This window comes from Choloepus didactylus, chromosome 2 (genome assembly GCF_015220235.1).
Source record: "Choloepus didactylus isolate mChoDid1 chromosome 2, mChoDid1.pri, whole genome shotgun sequence".
NCBI classification, from domain to species: Eukaryota; Metazoa; Chordata; class Mammalia; order Pilosa; family Megalonychidae; genus Choloepus; species Choloepus didactylus.
Genome location: NC_051308.1, coordinates 197,851,228 through 197,877,692, shown reverse-complemented (window position 1 = coordinate 197,877,692; position 26,465 = coordinate 197,851,228). Strand labels below are relative to the sequence as shown.

At 34.7% G+C, this 26,465-nt stretch overlaps 1 protein-coding gene and 1 pseudogene across 3 annotated transcripts in view; one reads left to right on the top strand and one right to left on the bottom strand.

The window, feature by feature from the left end:
- AGBL4 (ATP/GTP binding protein like 4) overlaps positions 1 to 26,465 on the bottom strand; it is a 1,783,169-nt gene that overhangs the window by 1,735,460 nt on the left and 21,244 nt on the right. The window lies entirely within an intron of this gene.
- On the top strand, positions 19,379 to 20,894 carry LOC119527360 (annotated as a pseudogene).

Sequence of the window (26,465 nt, the reverse complement as noted above, 5' to 3'; positions counted from 1 at the left end):
TATGTTTTAAATTGTTTAAGGGGAAAAAATGCTGGAGTAGGAAAAAGAATAAAACTGAGAAAACCCGAAAAAAATAAATATACAGAAATGCTTTTCTTAAACCTGTACCAAAGTCTTCATGATATACAGGGTACAAATTTATTTTAATAAAAGTATTCCATATCTCAGAGATTCCAAAGATATCAAATGATGTGGTAGTTACTATGGAAACTATTCTCTTTTAATGAAACTTAGATTAAATAACTGCATAAAACAAATTCAAATTTGAAATGCAATTACTATTCTAAAGCATATTTACATATTTGATTTTATAATGGTTATAGAAAATAAGATAAATATCAAGAATACCTTTTATGTGTGCAAAACCAATGGCACTTACAAACTTTATTGCAACTCTGCCCTTAAATACAATAGTGTTAGGTATAATGAAATTCTATTTTATGATAAAAAGTCATACAAACTCTGTACCATTTTACTGTTACTTGAAAAAGTGCTACTTTGCATGCAGTGAAAATATTTCTGCAAATTTACCACTTTGCATAAATGGTGTAAATTCATTGTAAGTATAAGAGTCCCCAAAGGCTTGTCTACATCAAATCAATGCTCAGAAAATGGCGAGCTAGTGTCGAAATACATACAAATTGAACAAGAAAAAAATATTAATTTCCCTGGTGCAAAAAAGGAAAAAGACCCCCACTTCCCATTTCCTTAGAGCATTCTTTAGAAAAATTGTAATTGTACATTATTTTTCTGCCCCTTAGAGATGTATGTAAAAATTTTTAAAAGCTAAAAAGCTTTTTGCCAGGTTTACAGCCCAGGAAATATCTTTCTCAAGTACCTAGGAGTCATCTCTTTGAAATGCAAACATCAAGAAAAATAGCGCCCCCAAACCCCCAGTTTCTGTTTGGGATTTAGTAGCCAAACTTCAGCTGGCACCAGCTCCAAGTTTCAAACCTTCCGGTCATAGAGACATGAAAAGTTTTTTTATTCTTTTGGATAGAGGAAACTAGCAAACACAAAAGCCACCCCAATTACCAGGTAAATTTAGTATAAAATGGATAAATAGTGCTGTCAAACCCTTTTACCAGAGGACTAGTTATCATTTACCTTGCGAACATGTGGGCAAATGGGTTGTATCTGCTTGGCTATGCAAAAGGATAAGATTTCTTTCTGTCTTTGCAATCTCTTTAGTGAACTGCCTATGATACATCACATTCTGGTTTATGCTTATTCAATAACAAAATTGTTTTTCTTATTTTTCTCCCTTTGTGGAAAGGTTCCTGAGTTGGAAGATTTTGTTTTTCATTATGTTTCCCCAACACCAGTAACCACTGAAATTCCACAGCAAGTGACTTGACATAATGTGCAAAAAAGATTCTGTCTACTAAAATCATAATAACTTTTCCCTAGTCTGCAAAGCCAAAGTCCACAATACTTAGGGTTGCATATTCCTGTCTTACCACTTGCATAGTGACAATATCCATACTGGACTTGGAATCAAACAGACCAAGCTTCAAATCCTAACTTCGAATTCTAACTTACAGCTATGAAATTTTCAGCAACATATTTAACCTCTCTAAGCCTGTAAAACAAAGACATTACCTACTTTATAGGATCTATTCAATGACTAACAATATTTTATGTACAATCCCTAACCTAGTTTCTGCACATATTTGGTGCGTACTAACAAACAGCTTCCATTTCAAGACAATTATTGTTACTACTGCTGCTGCTACAAGTACTACAACAACAAAGGAAAGCCATGGTAACCTTTTCTTAACTATTGTTTCTTTAAAAATATATATATGTAATATATATATATGTACAGCTTTCCTGATGGGTATGACAAAAAGCAGGATAAGGAGTGCTAGTGTGGCTGTTTAATAGAACTAACTGGAACCTGGCTGTGGAGCTGACCAGCTAGGACTTATATCAGTCCCCTTTTTATCTTACCAGTTCCTACTGTCTGACAAATTAGACAAGAAAAACAGGCTTAATTCTGAAGACTGCCCCAAAATGGAGCAGACTAACAACTAGAATTGCTCATTATTTATCTTTTTAATCTGAATCATAGACTTTTTGCGCACTCATTCTTTCCTCAGACCAGCCTTCCCAGAACAGCTATCCCCTTCTATATCAGGGCCAGTGCATAGCACTTTTCTCCATGTATTTTGTATTGCAGTAGACTGATTGCATTATTGGCCCCAATTAATGGCTTCCCTGTACCCATGCCTTGTGTCATCCACTCTGACTCTAGGCTCAGCCATGTGAATTGCTTTAGCCAATGGGACAATAGCAAAGTTGATGCAAGCAGAGGCTTGAAAAAGCCCTTGTCCATTTCTCCTTCCCCTGTTGCTCCTCTGCCTCTACCATAAGAACACGCCCTACCTAGCAAGATGCTGGAGAATAAGAAACCATGTAAAGCAGAGTCAAGTTATCCCACACATAAAAGTGTGCCCAAGCAAGACTGGTTAAGCCCAGTCCAGAGAGGCAAAAATACTGTCAACGTCAGACTCATGAAGAATATTTAATGGTTGTTGCTGTAACTCACCAAGTTTTTGGGTGATTGTTCAGCAGCAATGGCTGATACCCATGTATAAATATTTTTTTTTTTACTTCCTTATCGTCTGCCTCCCCTACTAGAATATAAGTTCCATGGGGCAAGGGTTTGTCTGTTTTGTTCATCCCTGTACATTCAGAGTCTAGTATGCAGAACATAACAGGTGCTAAAACACTTGTTACATAAATAAAAAGACAGAGATTACCACATGAAAGGCACTGTGTCTTTTGCTGACATAACATAATACATGGACACAATATGGCAAGAACCCCCTGCTCTTATTTAATAGTCTAATTAGAAGAAAACTGGGAGTTAAAATGTATATCTTTATAAATAACTATAATACTAGACTGATATTGATAACCATCCTAGTAGAGATATAAATAAAATGCCATCATAGTTCAAAGGAAGAAATTACCTATAACAAGGACAATCACTGGGAGGCCCATTTTTCTCATCTTTATAATACAAGGAAAATTGTTCTCAATTTTGGATACCCTGAGTCCTTCTCTGATTTGGTATAGCTAACACTTTCTCATAATATAGCTATTTAAAAAGCTAAAAAAAAAAAAAAAACCTTCAGATTTATTTAAGCTCATGCTATGAAACAGCATCAGTACTACAGAGTTTTATAGTGATTCAAACAATCCTTTAAGGAACACATAATTCCTATACTAGCTGTTTTTTTCTTTTACATACACATAATTTAAAAATATTGCGATACAGTTTCACTCTTCCCCATCCCTGGTTCCACTCCTTTTTTAAACATTTCTAGCTTTAGTTCTTCTCGATTAATCTCTTCCATATCTCTAAATAATATGTACTTATATTTATCCAAATTCTTAGTTTATCAGTTTAGGAGATATATTGTGATATCCTGATGTAAAAGATTAGACTTCAGCTCACTTAGCGTCCACACACACATTTCCCTCTCCAAATACTTTTTATAATTATACATTATCTATAAATTTAAATAATAAAATCCTATTTATACTTCTTGTTTTCTCAACATTAGTCACTTTCTCAGTTCTTTGCCAGATGAAGAGATTACTGTCCCCACTCTTCCCTTCTAGCTGTCATACACTTTACCTCCCATCTTCCATTAGCTTTACTTTCACAGTGTCAGACTTTTACATTCTGTTACATTCTCATATTTTCTGTTAGCATAATTTTGATTTCCATGCTCTGTCTATAAGTTGATTATACATCGGTCAACACCATTTAAAACAGCACAACAGTTCATTTCAGGATAAGATGGTATACTAGGATAACATTTCCTTTTTTATGGGTTTAATGCCACAACACATAGACCATGTGAAGGAGAATATTATCAGCATCGTGGTAAAATGTGTTCTTTTCTCGCACCATATCAATTGCTTAAAATTGTATCATGCCTAATTTTTCTCTCGTTCTGTTAATTACTTGTGCTGCATTTCATTTTTTCCTATTGGTTTTAATCAGTTTTCTTTTTTCTTACTGGCATATGAACAATGTACCTTCAGTCTCTCATACCATCTATTGCATAGGAACCCCTCTTTTCTCCAAAAGTATTCTTCCAAGAACTTCCTATCTTCCTGCTCTAATCTGGATTGATTATTCTCTATGAACACTGCTTAGCTGTCACCTTCTGATTCCCCTTCACTATTTTCTGGGATTGGATTCCACTTTTCTCTTTCTCATATTCTCCTTAATTTTATCCCCAAGCAACTTCCTGAGTTAGGATCCTAACCTAAGGGATCCAGATTCTGATTTCCTACTTGTCCAAAACTAACAATTTGTCCTCACATTTGACTGACAATTTGGCTGGAAAAAGAATTCTAGGTTGGGCATAATTTTCTGTCATAAATGTGAAGGCATTATTCTAGTAGTCTCTGGTCAAAAAGATGTATTAAAAGAATTTCAGTGCAGTGCTGTTTATAGAAGATAAAACTGGAAAAACCTGAATTGCCCATCAGTAGGGGATAAATTATATAAGTTATAGTACATTCACACTGTAAAGAATATTCAGCCATAAAACACAATGACAATGTGAGAACACTGAAAGATATTCACAATAAATATCTGAATGCATTCTAAAATATGTTTCCAAATAGTACACAAATCTCATTTTAGTTAAAATATAGATGAATACATACATTGTATACACACACACCTATATTCAAGGGTAAAGGAATAGAAGAATATATACCAAAATCTTAATAGTGGTTATACTAGAGGAAATATATTGATGTATCATTTTCTTTTGTTCATATTTTTCCATATTACCTGAATTTTTAACAAAATACATGTAAACCATTTAAAAGCAGAAAAAAATAACATACAACAGAAGTTTTTTAAAGTGCGCTCCTTTTAACTAACTTGCTAGATAAACTAATGTTCTCCATATCCTCTTTAATATACTCTGTCCAATTCCATGGCACATTAACTGATCAAAGCTTATAGGCTGTAGCACTTCTGTTCCTACCAGTCAAGTTATATGGTTTCTAAGAATTTAGTTTTATCTGATACCAAATCTATTTATATAAGTTGTACATGTTATTTAATTACTTTATTAATATTACATAAACTAGAGAATTATAAATGTGAATGAGAGCTGTTTATATATGTATTATATTTATATATTTTATATTATAAATGTGAAAGGAGAGCTGTTATAGAAACAAAGATGAATACTTATGTAAAACTTTAATAAGGCAAGTAACTAAAAAATTGGTAGATTAAGTATAAAATAGCAACTGTAAAAGACTAAAAGTATTATAACAATCTAGAAGGATTCTGTACACAGCTTACTTTACAAGTGTCTTTAAATTCCTGCTCCACTTTGAAGAAAGCAAACCCAGAAAATGTAGACAATGCATTATGGTTGCAATTTATGCAAAAAAGACAAGGAATTCCAGTTATCAAAACAATACCAAAAGGAAAGCAAAAGATTACAGCTAAAGACTAGAGAATGAATATATATTCATATGTTTCAAATTAAAGTTTATATGCACTTTTATGATTTACTGCTCTGACTTTTCCAATTAATTGACGAACTACTGATTTAGAATGCATCCCCCCCAAAAGGGATTTTACTCTATTTCCATTTTTAAATATTTAAAAATGTATACACAATATATGGGTATATATGATATATATATATTTACATATATAAACAATGGACTCAGACTGTCTGTGTTTAAATCACAGCTCCACCATTGACTAGCTAGATTGTAATGTACTTAATATCTCTATTCCTTAGTTTTCTCATGAAGATAATACATATTAACAGTATTTACTTTATAGGGTGGTTGTGAGGATTAAAAACAATAACATATGTAAAGTGAAAATAATAGGGCCAGACAAATTTAAGTATGTGCTATTATAAGTCTCTAGGCCAGTTTTCTAATCTAGCCTAAAAACAATCTAAGACTGCCATAATTATATACACATCCAGGAAACATTCTACCCGTTACCTCTTTTATCTATTTTATAATCTTAACCAACAGAATCTTCTTCCTTATGCTTTCCTTAAATTTCTCCTTTTATAATTTAAAGTCATTTCTTAAAATTCTGTTTCAAACATGAAGTTCATTGGATTTGACAAGGGCTCCAGAGTCCAGCTCCTGACGCCAAAAGTACCCATTAAATGTTCAGTGAACTTCACAGTTGCAGATAAAGTACATTTTTACTACTTTGAGTATTCCTTAATAATAATTTTTAAAGAGATAAGATTCTAAAAATAATTAATGTAGTTGAATGGCTACTAATTAGGATGTGTTCAAGATTAAGTGGTATCCCAACATTACATAAAACTCTACAAAGTTACAATTTAGAGTAATCAATATTTTGAGCATCTGCTTTGATCATGATGCTTTCCATTTGCTTCATATTTACAGAAATCAATAAAGAAAATATTTTAAAACATTGTAGTACAACTGTAGCCCTGTTTTGTATACCTGGTTTTGTAGTATGCACTTCACCATAACTCCTAGTCGTTGAAATTCTACAGCAAATGAACAGTAAAGTTTAAATCTTAGAAACCGTACTTCTGAATAGATACCTTGACAGTGCTTCTTACATTTAAATGTAAGTACATATCTAAATTTGAACAATATTATGACTCACAGATAAGAATATGAATCACATTGCAAATAAATACTAGGAAAGGAATGAATCAATGACAAGATTCAAAATGCTATGTTCTACTGAAACTTGAGAGTCATATACAAATGATAAAAGATTAGGGAGAAAATTCTTAAATGAGCATAACACCATCACTGAGTACTTATTTAGTATAACAACATAATTCATATAAGAAGCAAATTCTACTAAATGAATAACGTAAAAATTACACTCTGTACTTTCAAGGGATTTGTAATCTATCATAAACAACCCATGCAAGAGTTTTATTTGTGATAATGCCTAAAATCTTTTAGGTGCTCAAAAGTATTAAATGACAGAAAGTATTTTTTTTTATTTGCTTTGTTTTTGCCTATACTGTACCTAAGATAAGAACAAAGACAAAGTTTTATTTGCTTTTGTTTGTTTATTGCCTATATTTTACCAAAGAATGAGAAGAAAAACAGCAAATTTTAGAACTGAGAGACTCTGGTGATCTTCCAAATAATTAGACACAGATAAGTAAAAAAAGACCATAGTTTTGAAGCAACTTAACCAAGTTAATAACATTAAGTCCTGTTGTTAAATCTGTTGTTTTGAACACTGGTAGTTATCATGGAAGGCTCCATTTTGAAAACTTCATTAATATGACAGCAAAGGAATAAAAAGCACATAAACCCAAAGGAACAAGAGAAAACTAGATGACAGTATCAAAAGTTTGGAAGCTGGAAAGTTAACAGACAACTAATTTAGCAGAACAGAGAAGCTCACACCTATGGTGTGAAGCTGAAAAGTAGGCTGATTCTAACTACCGAAATCTCAGAATTCCTCAGAAAGTGGAAGAGGAAAAAACAGGAGGACTAGATGAGAGACTGTATGGGAAAAAGTTAAACCCTTCGATCACCCTCCTCACTGCACACAATTGGAAAACTGCCCTTCTCCCATCCTGGCAAAAGACCAGATATTTATTTTCTTGAAGTTTTAATATATTTGCCAGGATATACTACACAACTCCAAAATCTTGGTAGCTTGACCCAATGATAGTTTATTTAATTCACACAAAAATAAGAAACTCGTAAGAGCATCTATCTTCCATATTCTAGCCATATCAACACGTAAGATTCAGAGAGAAGATTGGTAAGAGAGAACCTCACACCAGTAATTAACTACTTCCACTCAGAAGTGATTCACATTAATTCCACTTGCTTTTCATTAGCCAAAGGATATTACATGGCCACATTTAACCTCAAAGGAAAGAGAGGAACCAGAAATATTTGTGAGAACTATTAATAGTTTACTCCACTGGACCCCTGGGCTTAAGAATACCAGGCATAGTTAAAAGCAGGAAACCATACTGAAATTGGGAAGATTAAGTGCAAGTTTATCTACCAAATCATAAGTTTCCTAGCCCCCTCTCTTCACTCAGTAATAATAATCCTTACAGCCAGGCTTATGCCCATTAGGCAAAAGACTGAAGGATTCCTCTCTGGGAAAAATGACTAGTCCAGGAGAAAAGACCTATGGATACTGACAGCTGAGGGCCTCCCAGTGAAATGGCCCAGCGTGACACCCTCACTTCAATCAACAAGCTTTACAAACACAAAGCTTTTAATTAGGTTTTTAGTGTTTCACTTTTAAATACAAGAGGATAGCCAGAGACCATCAGACATTTTTGGAAGGTTTCTAACACAAAAACAAAGATAAACATAAACAAGAGGGTAAGAACATGGAGAAAATAAAAACACAGTGAGTGAAAGAAACCTTTATATACATTTAGAGACATATATGTGTATGTATTTGTAAAATTGTGTATGTATAATTAAGATCATCAGAGGTGAGAAGATATTGCATGAATGAAACAAAAGTAGGAGGTTATGAAAAGGAATCAATCAAAGAGCACGAAGTAAATTTGGATATAAGTCTGGGGCAAGGGAGAGAAGTCTCAGATGAAACAATCACTGTATAGATGGAAAGAGAAAACATAGACCAAGAGAAGGGAGTTAAGGCTAGAGCCCTGGAGACATCAGGATAGAGAAAGAAAAAGACATCAGAGAAGATTGAGAAAACACAGCTAGGCAAATATGAGTAAATTCACTCATTCTTTCTTTCAACCAGCACTTCTTGCCCACCTACAGTACTACATGCTTGGGGAAGACCTGTGATAGAAACCAAGGGGGAAATGATTCAAAGATAGAATAAATAGTGACATATGCTACAGAAAGGTCATCAAGTACGAAAAGGTAAGAGAAACTTGGATTTAGCAAACATAAAATGATTATTGACCTTAGAGAGTGCATTTTCATTATACTGATTGGAAAGGAAACTGGATGAAGAGTTGAGGGAGGAAAGTGAGAAAAAGGAAATCACAAATATAGACCCTTTGAAAAAAACTTAGGTAAAAAGCAACAGCTGAGGGGATGCTTGTTTGAGGAAGTGATTTGCTATTCTGTTGATGAGCGACACTTAAGAATGCTCACATATGAAAAAAGAGTAGATAGGAGCCTTTCAGCATGTATTTGCAGCTCAGCTTTTCATGAATGATTGCGTGAATGTGGTACATAGTCTTACCTAAAGATATTCAGCTCTTTGAATGAAATCACACTTGATCTTTGATAATGCTTTGCTTTATTTAATAAGAACAATTTCGATTATATTTATTAATACTTTAAAATCGACTATGCTGTTGATCCTCACAAATATTATTTTCTCTATTTGCAATACGTATCTGAGGTTTAGATAAGCAAAATAACTTGCCCCAGACTTGGAGATAACAAGATTCCCACCAGAGGGGAAGAAGGAGAGAAAATAGCCCAATTTCTCTTAAACTCACTTTTAATTACATCCTACTATTTCTCTCTTAATGATATTTCAGATGCTATACCAAATCACTGACATCCTGGAACAGATTAATTTTAAACTTTTTATTGTGATATAGCATACATACAGAAGAGTATACAAATCCTAAGTACTTAGATCAAATGAATAATCACAGTAAACACACTGGAATAACAATCACACACATCAAGAAATAGAACATTTATAGTACTTGGAAGCCCTTATCCTATCCCTTCCCAATCAGTATCTCCTACTTCTCCACTAAGGTAAGCCCTTTTCTGACTTACACCACCTTAGAGCAGTTTTTACTGCCTCTGGACTTTATATTAACGAGATCATATAACATATACCATTTGGATACATTTCTTTTACTCAACATTATATTGTGTAGTTCATTCATTTTTATTGTTGTAGAGTATCACACTATAGTAATAAACAACAATTTATCAATCCATTCTGTTGATGGACATTTGGGTTGCTCCATTTTTCAACTATTACAAATAAAAATGCTGTGAAAATTCTTGAAAATATCTTTTGGTGCACATGTACACGCATTTGGGAGGAGAATATAAACCTAGCAGTGGGTCATAGGTTATGCATATGCCCAAATTAAGTAAATGCTGTTAAACTGTTTTCCAAGTAGTTATACCAATTTATACTCCTAACCAGAAGGGTATGAGAGTTTCCGTAGCTCCACATCCTTGAAGAGCAGGTTCATTTGAAGGTATTTTGCACCAATTTGTCACATTTTAATTTATTAATCATTCTTTAAAAAGAAAATATTTTGAAAATCTTTCTTCTTTGTGGAATGCCAAGGTTCCAGAAACTTCTTACTAATCTTAGGGAGCCAACTTATTGGATAGCACGGCCCATAATAAACAAGAAAGTGACACCTAAATTCATGTGTACATTCTAAATGTATTTTATACCACCAGTTATCTGTTACTCCAAATTATATTCTTTCTTTTCTAACATCTGTTAGTAAGAAAATATTTGTGTGATACCTGCAGTACCTATCTAACATCATCTATCCCCCCAAAGTGTAGGAAAAATTTGATGGGTTAGTCACTTATTCCTATTTTGCTAAAGGAAATGATCTATGTACAATACAACCACTCTAGGGAATAAACAGACCTATAAAGCACATCAGCATATACTAGCATGATTGCCAACTATATTTAATACTTTGGAATGCTTTCTTTATACTTCATAAGGAAGCATTAGAGTAACTTTAATATTATCCGCAAATGTCAAGAAGAGGCAGAGAAACAGTCTCAATTATAAGAGTTCTGAAATTATTTATTCCATTTTCTAAGAAACTTGCCTTTTATTCAAGGGGCTTAGATATATTACTTAATATACTTTTGCATTATCACTGTGATACAAGAACTGAACTATTTAAAATAGTTCTTCCTAAAGGCAGAACCATTCAAAAGTTTTTGACAATTAAGTGACTATATCTTTGGGTAGAGGAGATTCAAAGGGTTTGTTACCAGTATTCAGAAAACAAAGCAAATATATTTCAATGCTTTGGAAAATATGAAGAGAAGCTATGTAAAATAGTAATATAATAACAAATAAAAATAATGGTGAGCATTTTTGTGTCTGGTGTCATTCATCCCAAAATTTGCTAAGCACATATTATCTTTAAGGCAAGCACATCTCAAAAAAAAAAAAAAAAAAAAAAAAAAAAAAAAAAAAATTCAATTGAGCTCCTACTTTTTTCAAATACTATACAGATAGTATGGACTTGAAGGTCATCTTATTTCTCATAATGTAAGATTTTAAATTTGGTTAAAAATATTTATACATTGTGTTTTTATGTGCTATGCACTATACTAAGTGCTATTAATCACAAGATTACTGGAAATACATGCATGAATGAAATAAACAAAGAATGTATTCCAGATTTTCTTTTTTATACTGAATCTGTCCTATATTTAACCTCTTGGTCTGCTCAGAGCATTTACTTAAGGAAAGAAAAGTGTATATGAAGACTCAAAGGCAAACAATATGGTCCTTTTAGGATATTCTGCTTTATGAATGTTTAGCTTGCTTAAAACAATGTTATCAATTTTACCAATAGATTAAGAAGAGAAAATATGAAAATATATTCATCTTTGAACAATATGAAACTACTTTCAAGCAGTTTAGAACTACAAAACCCAGAAAGAATAAAAATAATTTGAACTGGTTCACTAATCATTCTTAAATCAAAGATGGAATTCAAATCAAGTTTTTATCTGACCATTTATCTAGTTTTCTCTAAGCACACTATCTGAGTACCAATAGGCAGTTCCAGGAAAAGAGAATATAAAAGAACCTTAAGGTCATTTAGTCAATTTCCTGCTCAGGCATTTTATTTTCCCTATATTTTCCAGTGCTTTGCAGAACTACAATAGGCTAGGTCCTCACTAGAATGCATTTTTTCCCCTCAACGATACAGAACATTTCTAGCAAAATGAGAATATAGCTGAGGTCAATTTTTTAAAAAGGAAAGCCCTGCCTGCATGAAGCAAAACAAAGAACAATACAAGCATCTGCTTTTCTGGTCTGATTAAATTTCTATTCATAATAACCCTGCTGCCTCGGATGGGTTTCACTCTTAACATAACTTTACTAAAACAACCCAAAGAACATCTGGGAAGACTATGGTTCTGCAGCTATAAAAATCACTTCAAACTGAAAGTAAATTATCTCTAAATGCTCTCTAAATTCCATCCCAGTTTCTTAAAAGTATTAGTAGTAGTAACTGCAAGAGAATTAGTATTAGTATCAGGTTATATTTTGTGAGGTAGTCTCAAAAATGTTTCCCTCAGCACCTGAAATTTCCATTGGAGTAAGTACTTGAGTATCCCATAACACCAAGCACTGCACAACCAATCCTAGAAATAAAACTGTTGTTGAGCTATCTGTCATACAGAAAAATGAGACTCAGAAAGGTTACCATACATTCCCAGGATCACAAAACTTGACTGCACTAACATTCGAATCCTCAACTAAGTGTAGTGTAAGGACATTACAGCTGCCTCAGTTCCCAAGCAGGCTAAAATTAATAAAAAATGATTATACATCAACCTAAAATAATGAATTATTTTCTCAGAAAATGATACTCAACAGAGCTTTGAGGGTAGGCGAGACAAGTTAGGTACATTTTAAAAGCAAAAAAAAAAAAAGAAACAGCTGATCTCCAGGAGATCTGCAGCTTGAGGCCCTGCCCAGAAAGAAAAGGTTCAGGTGGGATACGGCTAATGAGGAAGGGTACAGGCAGTAAGAAACAGTAAGAAGACAAGCCCAGGAGAGGCATCTTGAGTACTTAAGAGGCTTTCACAGAGTGACCTAGGCTTGTACAGGTAGTTATATCTTTGGTAATACAGGGTTAGCTAGCAACTTTATTTCTACCAGCTTGAGGAACTTCTTTTCCTCACTAAACACATAAGAAAAGAGTAGATTACTTCTCATAACTTTAAAAATTGCTCAAATATACCCAAAAATCAATGAACTGCTCTACTTACACAATTTAAATGAATATGAGAAATTCTCCTTTGTTTTATATTGAGATGCTGCTTGCCAGATTAAAAGAAAAATTCAATAAGCTATATGCCTAAATTTTGGTTATTTAAGAATAAAAGTAATTTTAAATATAAAATGTCATGAGCAATTGTGGGAAGGTGATGGAGTAAGAAGCTCCAAAATCAGTTCCTCCACCAGAACAACTATTAAAGAGACAGGGACTGTGATTGAATCAATCATCTTGAAACTCCAGTAGAACACTGTACAGCATACAGGGAAGAACAGGAGCAAGAGGCTGGTAAATTGCAGTAAATAACAGCAAATTGTTCTCCTTCCACGCAATGGTTACCATCACCCATCCCCCACTCTCAAGGCAGGCAGCATTGGGGTCTGGGGTCCAGCCCCTGGCACAGCTTGCTGATGCCAGAGAGGGACATAAAAATGAAGTTCCTGAAGATCCAGAGGATGGGAAGTATGACCAGTGATCACTGCTTTCACTTAGCTACTTCAGATCACTGGGGACCCAGCTCTGATGGCAGCCATTTTTCCAACCAACCCTGGACAATGGAGACAGAGGGAACTTAAAGATGGTACACTTGCTCAGAGCTACAAGGAAGTGGAAGGGCTGCATTTGCAGGTCAGGCCAAGTCAAGAAAGGACAGCTTTGAGGAGCCCTAGAAGAAGCTTCTGGTGCCCTTCCTGGCCCCTAAGCAGAGTCAGTAACAATTGAGGCAGGTGACCTAGGGCAGTCCAGCAGCGGAACAGCAGGGAGAGGAGAATCTCTCTTTCCTGGGGAGTAGAAGAACATTCAAACTCTTAAAAACAGTGAACTCCTAAGACCACTAGCAAGCACAGCCAAGGATAAGATACAGGCCCAGAAAGACAGAGAAGAGCCTGCACTTTGCATTCACCCTGGGCTGACTTTACTGATAGTAGAGCTGAACTCTGAAGGAGAACATCAGCTAATGCAAAGCCAATTTGCAAAGACAGTGAAAGGTGTCTTTTGCTTAGCTTTGTTGGTTTAGTTAGCTCCTGATGCTCAAGAAAATCTATCATATCATTAGTTGGATACAAAGTCACGGAACAGACATCTCATGGAATAAATCCCAAATTTAACATTTTAAAATATTAAAATGTACACTGTACAAAAAAAAGATTACAAGACAAGCAAATAAACAGGAAATGATGGCCCATCCAAAGGAAGAGGATAATGATCAAGAAAACATCAACAAAGAAGACCAGACTATGGATATACCAGAAAAAGAGTTTTAAAAATGATCTTCAATATGCTCAAGGATAAAGAACTAAAAGATATCTGGAAAACAATAAATACATTCATAGAGATGAAGGAAAATACAGAGAAAGAACTAAAGGCTATCAGGAAAACAATGAGTGAACAATATAAGAACAACGAGTGAACAGAAAAAAAATTTTAATGAACAAAACAGAACTACTGGAGATGAAGACCATAATAAGTGAAATGAAAAATTCACAGAAGGGTTTGAACATCAGATTGGAGCTGGAAGAAGAAGAATCAGTGAACTCAAAGACAAGACAATTAACATTAGGCTGAGGAGTAAAAAGGAAAGGAATTTTAAGAAATAAAAACAGCCTATGAGACCTCTGAGATCCATCAAGCATATCAATATATGCATTATGGAAATCCCAGAAGAGGAAAGGAAGAGAAGGAGGGAGGAAGGGAGGGAGGGAGGAAGGGAAAGAGGGAAGGAAGGAAGGAAGGAAGGAAGAGAATATTCAAAGAAATAATGACAGAAATCTTCCCAAATTTAGAGAAAAAAAAATGCCAACTGAGAATTTTATATCCAGCAAGACTTTCTTTCAAAAATGAGAGAGCGAATAAGAAATTATCAAATAAGCAATGCTAAGAGAGTTCCTTACCATTAGACCTGCCCTACAAGCAAGTTAAAGGGAGTACTTCAGACCGAAAGGAAAAGACAGCAGAGAGTGGCTCAAAGCAGCATAAAGAATTAAAGAGTTCCAGTAAATGCAGTCATATGAGTAATTATAAATGCCAATACTAGTGTTTTGTATTTATTGGTATGTAACACCACTTCATAATTCCTACAAGTGCTAAAATGCAAATGCATAAAAAGTAATGATAAATCTATGGTTTTAGACATACAATACACAAAGATATAATTTGTAACAAATACAAAAAAAGGTGGGGGTCAGAGGGGTGCAGAAGAGTGTGTGTGTATGCTACTGAAGTCAAACTGGTATCAAATCAAATATGATAGTTATATATTAAGGGTATTAAATGTTAATCCCATGGTAACCACAAGGAAAAATATAACCAGAAAGAAATGAGAAGGGACTCAAAACGGTACAAAATAAAAAAATCTAGTAAATGTGAAAGTAGGCAGTAAATAAGAACTGAATGATAAAAAGGTGTAAGACTTACAAAGAATAAGTAGCCAAATGGCAGAAGAAAGTTCTGCATTACCAGTTGTGACTTTAAATGTAAAAGGATTAAACTCTCATGTCAAAAGGCAGAGATCAGAATAATGGATAAAAAAGCATGACCCAATTAAATGCCGTTTACAAGAGACTTACCTTAAATTTAAAGACATAAGCAGGTTGAAAGTGAAAGAATGGAAAAAAAATTAACACGCAAGTAGTAATTGAAAGTGAGTTGGAGTAGCTATACTAACATCAAATGAAATAGATTTCAAATCAAAAGTGTTAAAAGGACAAAGAGGGTCATTATATGCTTATTATAAAGAGATCAATTCAACAAGAAGACATAACAATTACAGATATGCATGTACCTAACAGCAGAACACCAAAATATTTTAAGCAAAAACTGACATATATGATGGTAGGAATAGACAGCTCTACATTAACAGTAAGAAACTTTAATACATCACATTCAGTAATGTGTACAATATCTACAGAGAATCAATAAAGAAATAGAAGACTTCAACAATACTCTAAACCAACTAGACCTAACAGACATATATAGACCACTTCACCCAACAGCTAAAGAATATACATTCTTCTCAAGTACCCATGGACCATTCTCCAGGATAGACATATCTTAGTAACAAAACAAGTCTCGGCAAATTTTTAAATATTGAAATGATAGAATGTATCTTCTCTGACTACAATGGAAAGAAGCTAGAAATCAATAACAGATGGAGAAATGGAAAATCACAAATATGGGGAAATTAAAGAACAACCAACCAATGGAGTAAAGAGGAAATCACAAGGAAAATTAGGAAATATCGTGAGCCAAATGAAAATGAAAATACAACATATCAAAACTTAGGGATGCAGCAAAGGCAGTGCTGAGAGGGAAATTTATAGCCCTAAATGCTCACATTAAAAAAGAAGAAAGATCTCATAACAGAGGTCTAACTTCAAAACTGGAAGTACTAGAAAAAGAAGAGCAAATTAAACCCAAAGTGAGCAGAAAGAAGGAAATAACGAAGATTAGAGCAGAGATAAATGAAATAGAAAAAAAAAAACAATAGACAAGATCAAAAAAAACAAAAGTTGGTTCTTTGAAAAGATCAATAAAATTGTCAAACCTTTAGCTAAACTGACAAAGAAAAAGAGAGAACACAAATGACTAAAATCAGAAATGGAAAGGGGGGCATTAATACCGACCATCACTGAAATAAAAAGGCCTATAGAGGATATTATGAACAAATGTACACCATCAAATTAGATAACCTAGATGAAACAGACAAATTATCAGAAACACATAAATTACCTACATTGCTCAAGAAGAAATGGAAGATCTCAACAATCAAATAACTAGTAAAGGGATTAAACCAGCAATCAAATACTTCCCAACATAAAACGTCGAGGACCAAATGGCTTCACAGGGGTATTTTACCAAACAGTCCAAGAAGAATTAACATCAATCCCGCTCAAACTTCAAAAAGTTGAAGAGAAGGGAACACTCCCTAATTCATTCTACAAGGCCAACATCACCCTCATAACAAAACCTGATAAAGATACCGTGAAAAAAGGAAATGGCAGACCAATAACTCTTATGAATATAGAGGCAAAATCCTCAACAAAATACTAGCATATGTATCCAACAGCACATTAAAAGAATTATACATCGTGATCAAATGGAATTTATCCCAGGTATGCAAGGGTGGTTCAGTGTAAGAAAATCAATTACTATAATACAGTGCATTAACAGAATGAAAGAAAAAAAACACATGACCATCTCAATTGATGCAGAAAAGACATTTAACAAAATGTTTCTGTACACTAGTAATGAACAATTAGAAGAAAAAAATCAAGAAAAAAATTATTTATAATAGTAACAAAAAGAATCAAATATCTAGGAATAAATCTAACCAAGGAAGGAAAGGACTTATACACAGAAAACTACAAAACGTTGCTAAGGAAATCAAAGAAGTCCTAAATAAAAAGAAGGACATTCCGTGTTCATAGATTGGAAGACTAAATATATTAAGATGCATTCTATCCAAAGCAATTTACAAATCAACGAAACCCCAATCAAATTCCAACAACCTTCTTTGCAGTAATGTAAAAGCCAATCATCAAATTTATATGGAAGGGTAAGGGATCTCAAAAAACCAAAGCCATCTTGAAAAAGAATGAAGTTGGAAGACTCACACTTCCCCATCTTAGAACTTATTACAATGCCACAGTAATCAAAACAGCATGGAACCAGCACACGGACAGACATAGAGAACAGTGGAATAGAATTAAAGCTCAGAAATTAACCCTCCTATTTATAGTCAACTGATTTTTGACAAGGGTCCAAAGCCACTAGCTTGGGAAATAAAGTGTTTCTACAAATGGTGCTGGGAAAACTGGATCTCCATTTGCAAAAGAATGAAGGTGGACCCCTACCTCGCAACATACACAAAAATCAACTCAAAATTAATGAAAGACCTAAACATAAGAGCCAGAACTAAAAATTCCTAGAACAAAAGTAGGGAAACATTTCAAGAACTTGCATTAGGCAACGGTTTTCTGAGACTTTACACCCAAAGCAGAAGCAATAAAAGAAAAAAATAAAAGGGACTTCATCAAAATTAAAAACTTTTATGCATCAAAGGACTTTATCATGAAGGTAAAATAAAAACCTACACAATGGGAGAAAATATTTGGAAACCACATATAAATAAGGGTTTAATATCCAGAATATATAAAGAAATCCTTCAACTCAACAACAAAAAGACAACCAACCATTTTAAAAATGGGTAAAATGCTTGAATAGGCATTTCTCCAAAGGAGATATACAAATAGCCAGAGCACATGAAAAGATGCCCATAATTAGCCATCTAGGCAATGCAAATCAAAACAACAAGATACCGGCTGCGTTGCGGATTCGGTGGCCGTGACGCGTTTCTGTCTGCGGAGAAGATTGCCTGTGCCATAGCTCTGAGTCGTGGATTTGCCTGAGCTGTAGGCCGTCGGGAGCGGTCGGGAAGGCCGGAGCCTTTCGGTGAATTCCTTCGGACTCCGGTGGGAGCTCAGCCTCATCCAGTAGCCGGTAACAAAAAGAAATAGTGGTTCATCTTCACTCAGCACCTCCCAACCAAGAACCTGGTCCATTCCAAAGAAGTAAGAATTCCTATATCAAACTCTTCTTCAAAGAACTTGGCCAGACTGAACTGGAAATCATCTTTCTTCCATTTTGGAGACTCTCAGAAACAATTTGAATCTCATTTGTGGGACAGCTTTCCTTTAAAACTACCCACCCTGAGTCTGAAAGAAGAATTTTCAGTTTCTGTGGATGAAGAAAGGAACATCTTTTCCCAGCACTATGGAGAATGGTGAAGAAGCATGGGTTATAGGACAAATGGAATTACCTTCCTCCATTGCGATTTTGATCTTCTGATACCAGAAATTGCCACCACATGCAGAAACTGCATTTCTCAGGGTAATATTGAGCAGAACTGGCCCCTCTGTACTGAGAAATCACTTCTGGGATTCTTGGCCTTGTCCATGGAAGAAGGAGACTGAGAGAGAAAAGTACATGTTCATGATCAAGGCTGATCCTGAATCCTTGCCAGAGAGTTGTTCCTTCCCTCACACCTAGGCTGACATTAGCAAGTGTTTTCACTAACTTACAAAATAACTTTATCAAGATAATCAAATGCCAAGAAACCAACAGCAAAATCACACACCATGTGAAGAGAAAAGAAGATATGGCCAAGCCAAATGATCGAAATAAAAAGCCAGGTGAGATAGAATTTGCAACAACTCATCAAAGATGTTCAGGCAAATCTCTGAAATAATTTCAGTGAGCTGGCTACAGAGAAAAGGGATATCAGGAAAATGCTAGATGAGCATTAAGAAGAATTTGAAAGAATAAATAGAAAAACAGCAAATCTTGCAAACATGAAAGTTACTGTAGATCAACTTAAAAATGTGCTAGAGACACAACAGCATTTGAGCAGGCAGAAGAAAGGATCAGCAGACTGGAAGGCAGCATCTGAATTTGAATACACAGCAGAACAAATGGTGAAAAAGATGGGAAGAATTGAATTGGATCTCAGGAAATGATGGCCAACACAAAGTACACAAATGCAAGAATCATTGGTGTCCTAGAGGAAGTGAAGTGTAAAGGTCTTGGGTGATTATTTCAGGTGGGTGATAATTGGGGAAAACTTGCCAATTCTCATAAAAGACATAAATGTGCAAATCAAGGGAGCCCAATGAATTCCAAATAAAATCAAATAAATGCACTCCATACCCTTAGTGATTAGAATATCGAACACTGAAGAGACTCCTAGAGCTCTAAGAGAAAAGTGATTAGTGAAAGGGTTGTGAGATCTGCTGCCAGAGCAATCCCAGGGGGTGTGGAACAGGGTGCCAATGACCAAAGAAAGAAAAACCAAGGAAACTGAAACCTATGCTTTGTTCACTCGGTCCATGTAGCCCAGTTCCTCGGTGGACACACCCAGTATCATTCAGTGTGGAGTGAGAAAACTGACACCATTCCTCTAGCTCCGAGTTGGATCCACCGTGACTTCCGGCCCACCCCCAGGACCGGAAGTCCTGGGAGCTCCCCCCACTTCACTTGCCACCAACAGTGGACTCACACAGGGCAACCTGGTTCTGGACTCTGGAATGGAATTAAGCAGCCACCACTTTTTGAGCAAAAAGGCAAAAACCAATACCACCAAGAAGCACCCTCGGTGTGTAACATCCAGTGTGTTTCCCATGTTTGAACAGTCACAGATTCAAGAGTTCAAAGATGCCTTCAACATGATCAATCAGAACAGAGATGGTTTCATCACCAAGGAAGATCTGCATGACATGCTTGCTTCCCTGGGAAAGAATCCAGCGGATGCACACCTTCAGGCTATGATGAATGAGGCTCCAGGGACCATACATTTTACCATGTTCCTCACTTTGTTTTCTGAGAAGTTAAATGGCACAGACCCAGAGAATGTCATGTGAAATGCTTTTGTGTGCTTTGATGAAGAAGCAACAGGCACCACCCAGGAGGATTACCCGAGAGAGCTGCTGACAACCCTGGGGGATTGGTTTACAGATGAGGAAGTGGACGAGCTGTACAGAGAAGTGCAGATCAACAAAAGGAAACCTTCAACTACATTGAGTTCACGTGCATCCTTAAACACGGAGCAAGGGACAAGGATGACTGAAAGAACTTCAGCTAAAAACTTCCAATTACTTTGTCTTACTCTAGTTTATTTCTAAGACACTTTCCCCCACCTTCATAGAACCTTTTGCATGCATTTAGCTTCATGGCTTTGTCTTTTTTTCTCTCTCTTTTGAGGTATTTATTTCAGACCTTTCTGCCACTTAGCACTTGCATAATCAGACTGGAAATGATGATGAGGTTATAAGTTGTGTTGCAAAAGAGATTGTGAATAAAAATCAACAAATATGAAAGCCCAGAAAAATATACCCTAAAAAACAAAAAAAACAAAAAAAAACAAGATACCATTTCATACCCCCAGAATGGTTATCATTTTAAAAATGGAAAATTAGAACTATTGGAGAGGTTATGGAGAAATAAGAACACTCATTTATTGTTGGTGGGAATGTAAAATGATGCAGCCACCATCGAAAACAGTTTGGTGGTTCCTCAGAAAGTTAAGTATAGAATTACTATATGACCTATCCATCCCACTTCTAGGTATATTCCCATAGGAATTGAAAGCAGGTACTCAAACAGATATTTACAACACCAATGATCATAGAAGCATTATTCACAACTGCCAAAAGATGGAAGCAACCCAAGTGTCCATCAACTGATGAATGGATAAACAAATGTGTATACAGTATACACACAAAGGAATATTATTCAACCATAAAAAGGGATGAAGTTCTGATACACACGAAGACATCATGTTCAGTGAAATAAGCCAGACACAAAAGGGCAAATGTTGTATGATCTCACTGATAAGAAATAATTAGAAAAAGCAAACTCACTGAGTCAGAATCTAGAATATAAAATACCAGGGGATGAGGTAGAGGTTAGGGAATAGGGAGTTAATGCTTAAATGTTCAGAGTTTCTATTCGGGATGATGAACTTCTGGTAATGGACAGTGGTGATAGTAGCACAACATTGTGGAGGTAATTAACAGCACTGAATTATATATTTGAATGTGATTAAAAGAGGAAATTTTAGGTTGTGTATAGGTTAGTAAAAAAATAATAAATCCATGGAACTGCACAACACAATGAACACTTACTTAAATCATGGACTATAATTAATAGTACAATTATAAAAATGTGCTTTCATCAGTTTTAGCAAATGTAACACAAGGTGTTAATAATGGAGTTGCATATGGAAACCCTGTATATTTGCATGATTTTTCTGTAAACCCACAACTTCTATAATAAATATATATACATGTCATTCCAATCAGCTCTGTCATAGTGAAATGCTCCAATTAGTATGCATTATCTCTTCACAGACACTATAGCTCAAACAGTGGTTAAACAATATAAAGTATATTAAATATACTTGGATGACACCTAGACATCACCTATTAAATCCCCCTATCTCTAGGTATAACTGTACTTTAAAGTAATTTTGTAAAACAATCCAAATAAATTAAAAACAAACCTTTCAGCTCTTATATATTGGTATGATTTCTATAATGCCACTAAACACTAAAATGAAATTAAATACCAATATGAAGGTGATATTTGTTTTTCACATTGTATTTTCTTATTGCTGCTGCACACAATTTTTGTTACAGCCTAGGCTATAGCTGTACTAATGTATTTAATGCCTAACTTAAAATCATCTGTGATCTGTCACTTAGCCTTATAACTTTGGCCAAGGTATTGAACTGTGAGTCTCCCATTCCTCACTGTAAACTGATAATAATAATACCCTTCTCACAATAGATCTGTAAAGTTTAAATATTTCAGAATTCTGGAGCATATAGCACATGCTTAACACAATGACTTGTGCTAAAATGAATTAAGCATATGAAATTGTTCTGTATGTTCCAAAGTGTTACAAAAATGGTACTATTATCATCACTAACATACCATACTAAAGATTATATCCTCTTCACTATTAAAAAATTCTCAAACCTAATAAAGTCATTTTAGGACTAAATGAAATAGCTCATGTGAAAAATGTTTTAGCACAAAACAGGCTCTCAGTAAATGTTTGTTTAAAAATCTAAAAGTGCAAGTCACAATGAAGCCCAGAAGATTTAATACCTTGTCTAATCTAGACTATTATTAGATTGTAATACTTAAATATAATAGTATCTCATTTATAAATCAGGATATTATGTTGTATATTAAAATCATCAATTATTAACACTTTGCATCCAAAGACCTTCATGCAATGTTATTAGAGTCAATATTATATGCATTCCACTTACAGGATATTTGTTTTAATATATATTAAAAATACATACATATATAATTATACACATATATAATATTGCTTCCAATGTATCTAGACATAATTTTCATATATCTGCATATATGGCACTAAATTAATTTTAAAAATGAATATACTGCAATCTTTATATTAGGATTTTGCAAAAAAGTTTACATACCCCAATTTTTCAAAATCTTTAAATACATGATTCATTTTTTTTTTTAATCATCATTTTATTGAGATATATTCACATACCACGCAGTCATACAAAACAAATTGTACTTTCGATTGTTTACAGTACCATTACATAGTTGTACATTCATCACCTAAATCAATCCCTGACACCTTCATTAGCACACACACAAAAATAACAAGAATAATAATTAGAGTGAAAAAGAGCAATTGAAGTAAAAAAGAACACTGGGTACCTTTGTCTGTTTGTTTCCTTCCCCTACTTTTCTACACATCCAACATGATTCATTTTTATATTCAGCTTATACTTTAGACAATATAAACCTATATTTATATATTTAACCCAACGCACGTTCTTCAGTTTTATTTCCTCCCCTTCCCTCTCTCTCTGAGTCAAGTCTCCAATTTCCAGCTGCATCCTCATCAGGTCTACATGGATATCCAATCATTACCTCAATTCAACATGCCTAAAATAAACCTATCCTTTCCACAATGAAACCATTTTCCCCTCTGAATACCTCAAATTTAAAAATTCATTCTTCTTTGATCCCTTTCTCTCTCCTCTCTTGAAAGACAGTGACATATAGAAGAAACAACAAAGGGCTTTGAAGTCAACTGGATCTGGGTTAGTTTTGATTCTACCTCTTTCTAGTTGTGTGAACTTGAACAACTTATTAAACCCTCCTGGACTTAAGTTTCTTTGTTTATAAAAACAAACTCATCTCATTTATCTTGCTGGATTTTGTAAGACTTAAATATAACATATATAAGGTGCCTAATAAATAGTAGACATTCATAAATGTTGGCAAAGTAACTTCTCTTCCTTGATCATAACAGTCATCAAGAACTATAGATCCCTACTTTGAAATCTCCCCATTGTCACCACCCTAATCTTAGACTTTCTCATCTAAATCCCCAGTTCTGGGGAACTTCTAATTCCCTGTCAGCAACAATGGCCACAAAACAGCCTGGCCAGAGGCCCCTTCACACGTGGGGTAGTAGTTCTCATTAGCACTTAAACTTTTTTTGCATGAATAACCTATTTGGGATCCCTGAACATCAGTACACCCCATCCAAGCTCCTTCTGGCCACCTTCTAATACTCACCTTCATCTCTATGATCCTCTGTGATTCTTTTAAGATTTTCTGAGAGTGACCTTGGTACAAATTCTCCACAGCCTCCTCAACACCTACCCTTCATATACCCATCTAATCACTTTGACACCCAGTCTAGCCCCCCATGTCACCCTAACTTTGAATGCCAGTAATATCTCTAGGACTGAACCTCCTATAAACTCTGCCCAATACTCCCAAACTCTTCAATGTTCCCACTACCTCCTTACTCTAAAATCTGGCTCTTCTCAGAGGGAACTGTTTCCCTTGGAATCTTCTCAAGAGGAGGTTTCTCTTTTTTTTCTTACCCTAGGATATCTAAAATGAAAGGTGGAACAGTATTCTCAGGTCCATGTTTGCTTACTATTGCATCCTTATTCAAAAATTATTTCTCTTTGGAAGGCCAACCTATGGAACAAATCACCCTTTTCCTACTGTCAGTGAACTGCTACTGAATTGTCACTTCCTCACTGAGTACTGGGAATACAATGATGAAAAAAGGCAAATGTAATTGAAAGCTGAGTGGTATATATTGAGTTCAAAGTCTTGGAGAAAAAAAAATTAATCTCATCTGTTTTTTATATTTTAATGTGACTAGTAGCGAATTTTTAAGAATATATGTAGTTCACATTTGTGGTTCATATATTTCTACTGGACAGCACTGAGTTAGGGTCCTTCATTCCAAATTCCACAAGTCAGAAGCACACTATAGAAAAGTAGGTTAGCTGAATATGAATTTGAAATTTAAACTCTACTCTACCCTAGCCTCCTTCTTTAGCTTTGATAGTCTCTACTCTCCAATCCTGGCAGGATATCTGTTCTACTCCTAAAAAACAGATCAACTCACTAACTCCCAAATTCACCACATACATTTGTGCCTAGAATACCCTTTCCCTTCTCACCCAGAATATTCTTTCCTGTCACTAAGTGTAGTATTATTTAAAATACTTGCTGCCTTGCCCTAATTAAGGATTATACACCCTCCCCTGGTCAATATCAGGCTTGCCATAAGACTCAACAGATATGTAAATAGAAGTGGTATGTGCCACTCCCAAGCAGAAGCTTTAAGAACCATTGCTTTGTTCCAATATGTCCTCTTTTCCTTTTCCATGAAACCAGCAATATCCAGGTAGAAGCTGCTCCATCAGCCTAGATCGTGACACAAAGACAGAGATGTGGAGCAAAACCAAGATGACCCACAAGGGACATGTAATGAAAGCAAGAAATAAACTTTTGTTGTTATAAACCAGTGGGATTTTTGAGTCATTTATTATCACCATAAAACTTAGCATAACCTAATATGTCTAATTCTTTTACCAGAATCTTTCCCATTCTTCCAGACTGATCAGTTTATCCCAAAGTTAGCTTTTCTTCCTCTAAATTCCTAGAGTTCAGCTGTACTACTTTTTGGACAAGTCTAATCTATGCTCATTTTGAATGATTATTATTTAAATATGAATCTTGTATAATTACTTAATGGCAAGGAAAAAAAGAGATGGAGGGGAAACCTATATGTGAAATAATCCAATAAAAATTGGATATTTGATATTAAGGAATTATTGTTATTTGGTATGATATTTTATTTATATGTATATATAAAGTATGTATCTCTCATAAGACATATATTGAAATATTTATAGATTAAATTATATATCTGAAATCTTTTGAAATAGTCTTGAGGGAACAAGGGGAGTAAGAAAGATTAGCCAAGAATTGATCATTGTTGAAGTTGGGTGATGGGTAATAGGAGTTCTTATACTATCCTTTCTATTTCTGCATACATTTGAAATGTTCCATAAAAGAAAGGGTATTTTCAATAGGGCTAAAAAACTAGCCAGTACAAACACTACAAACTATATCCAAAATTATTCCTCTAAGATGTAGATATTCTGACCCTATTTAGGTTGTGTGACTAAGTAAAACCATATAATAGCATGTGACAGTCTAGAAGACTGAGCTCTATGGAAGTAGAAAGAAGAACATAAACTTACCTCTCTGGTGGGTTTTTTCAACTTAGCCTACCAGAAAAAAATATATTATGTATATGTATGTGTATGTGTATGTGTATGTGTATGTATGTGTGTATGTATATAAATCTCTATGGTGATGGTCTAAAACGGGTTGCAAATGTTAGGAGCTATGCAAGTAACAACAGATGAATGAAGCAGACTGAGAATAATGAATTAAGGAGAAAATTGGGAGTGGTGGGGACTGTGTCATACCAGAAAGCTCCTGCCTCCTCTTTAGGTGACATCATCTACTCAGCTCCAGCCAACAGTGGACATGCAATAACTCAAGGCACAGTTTCGT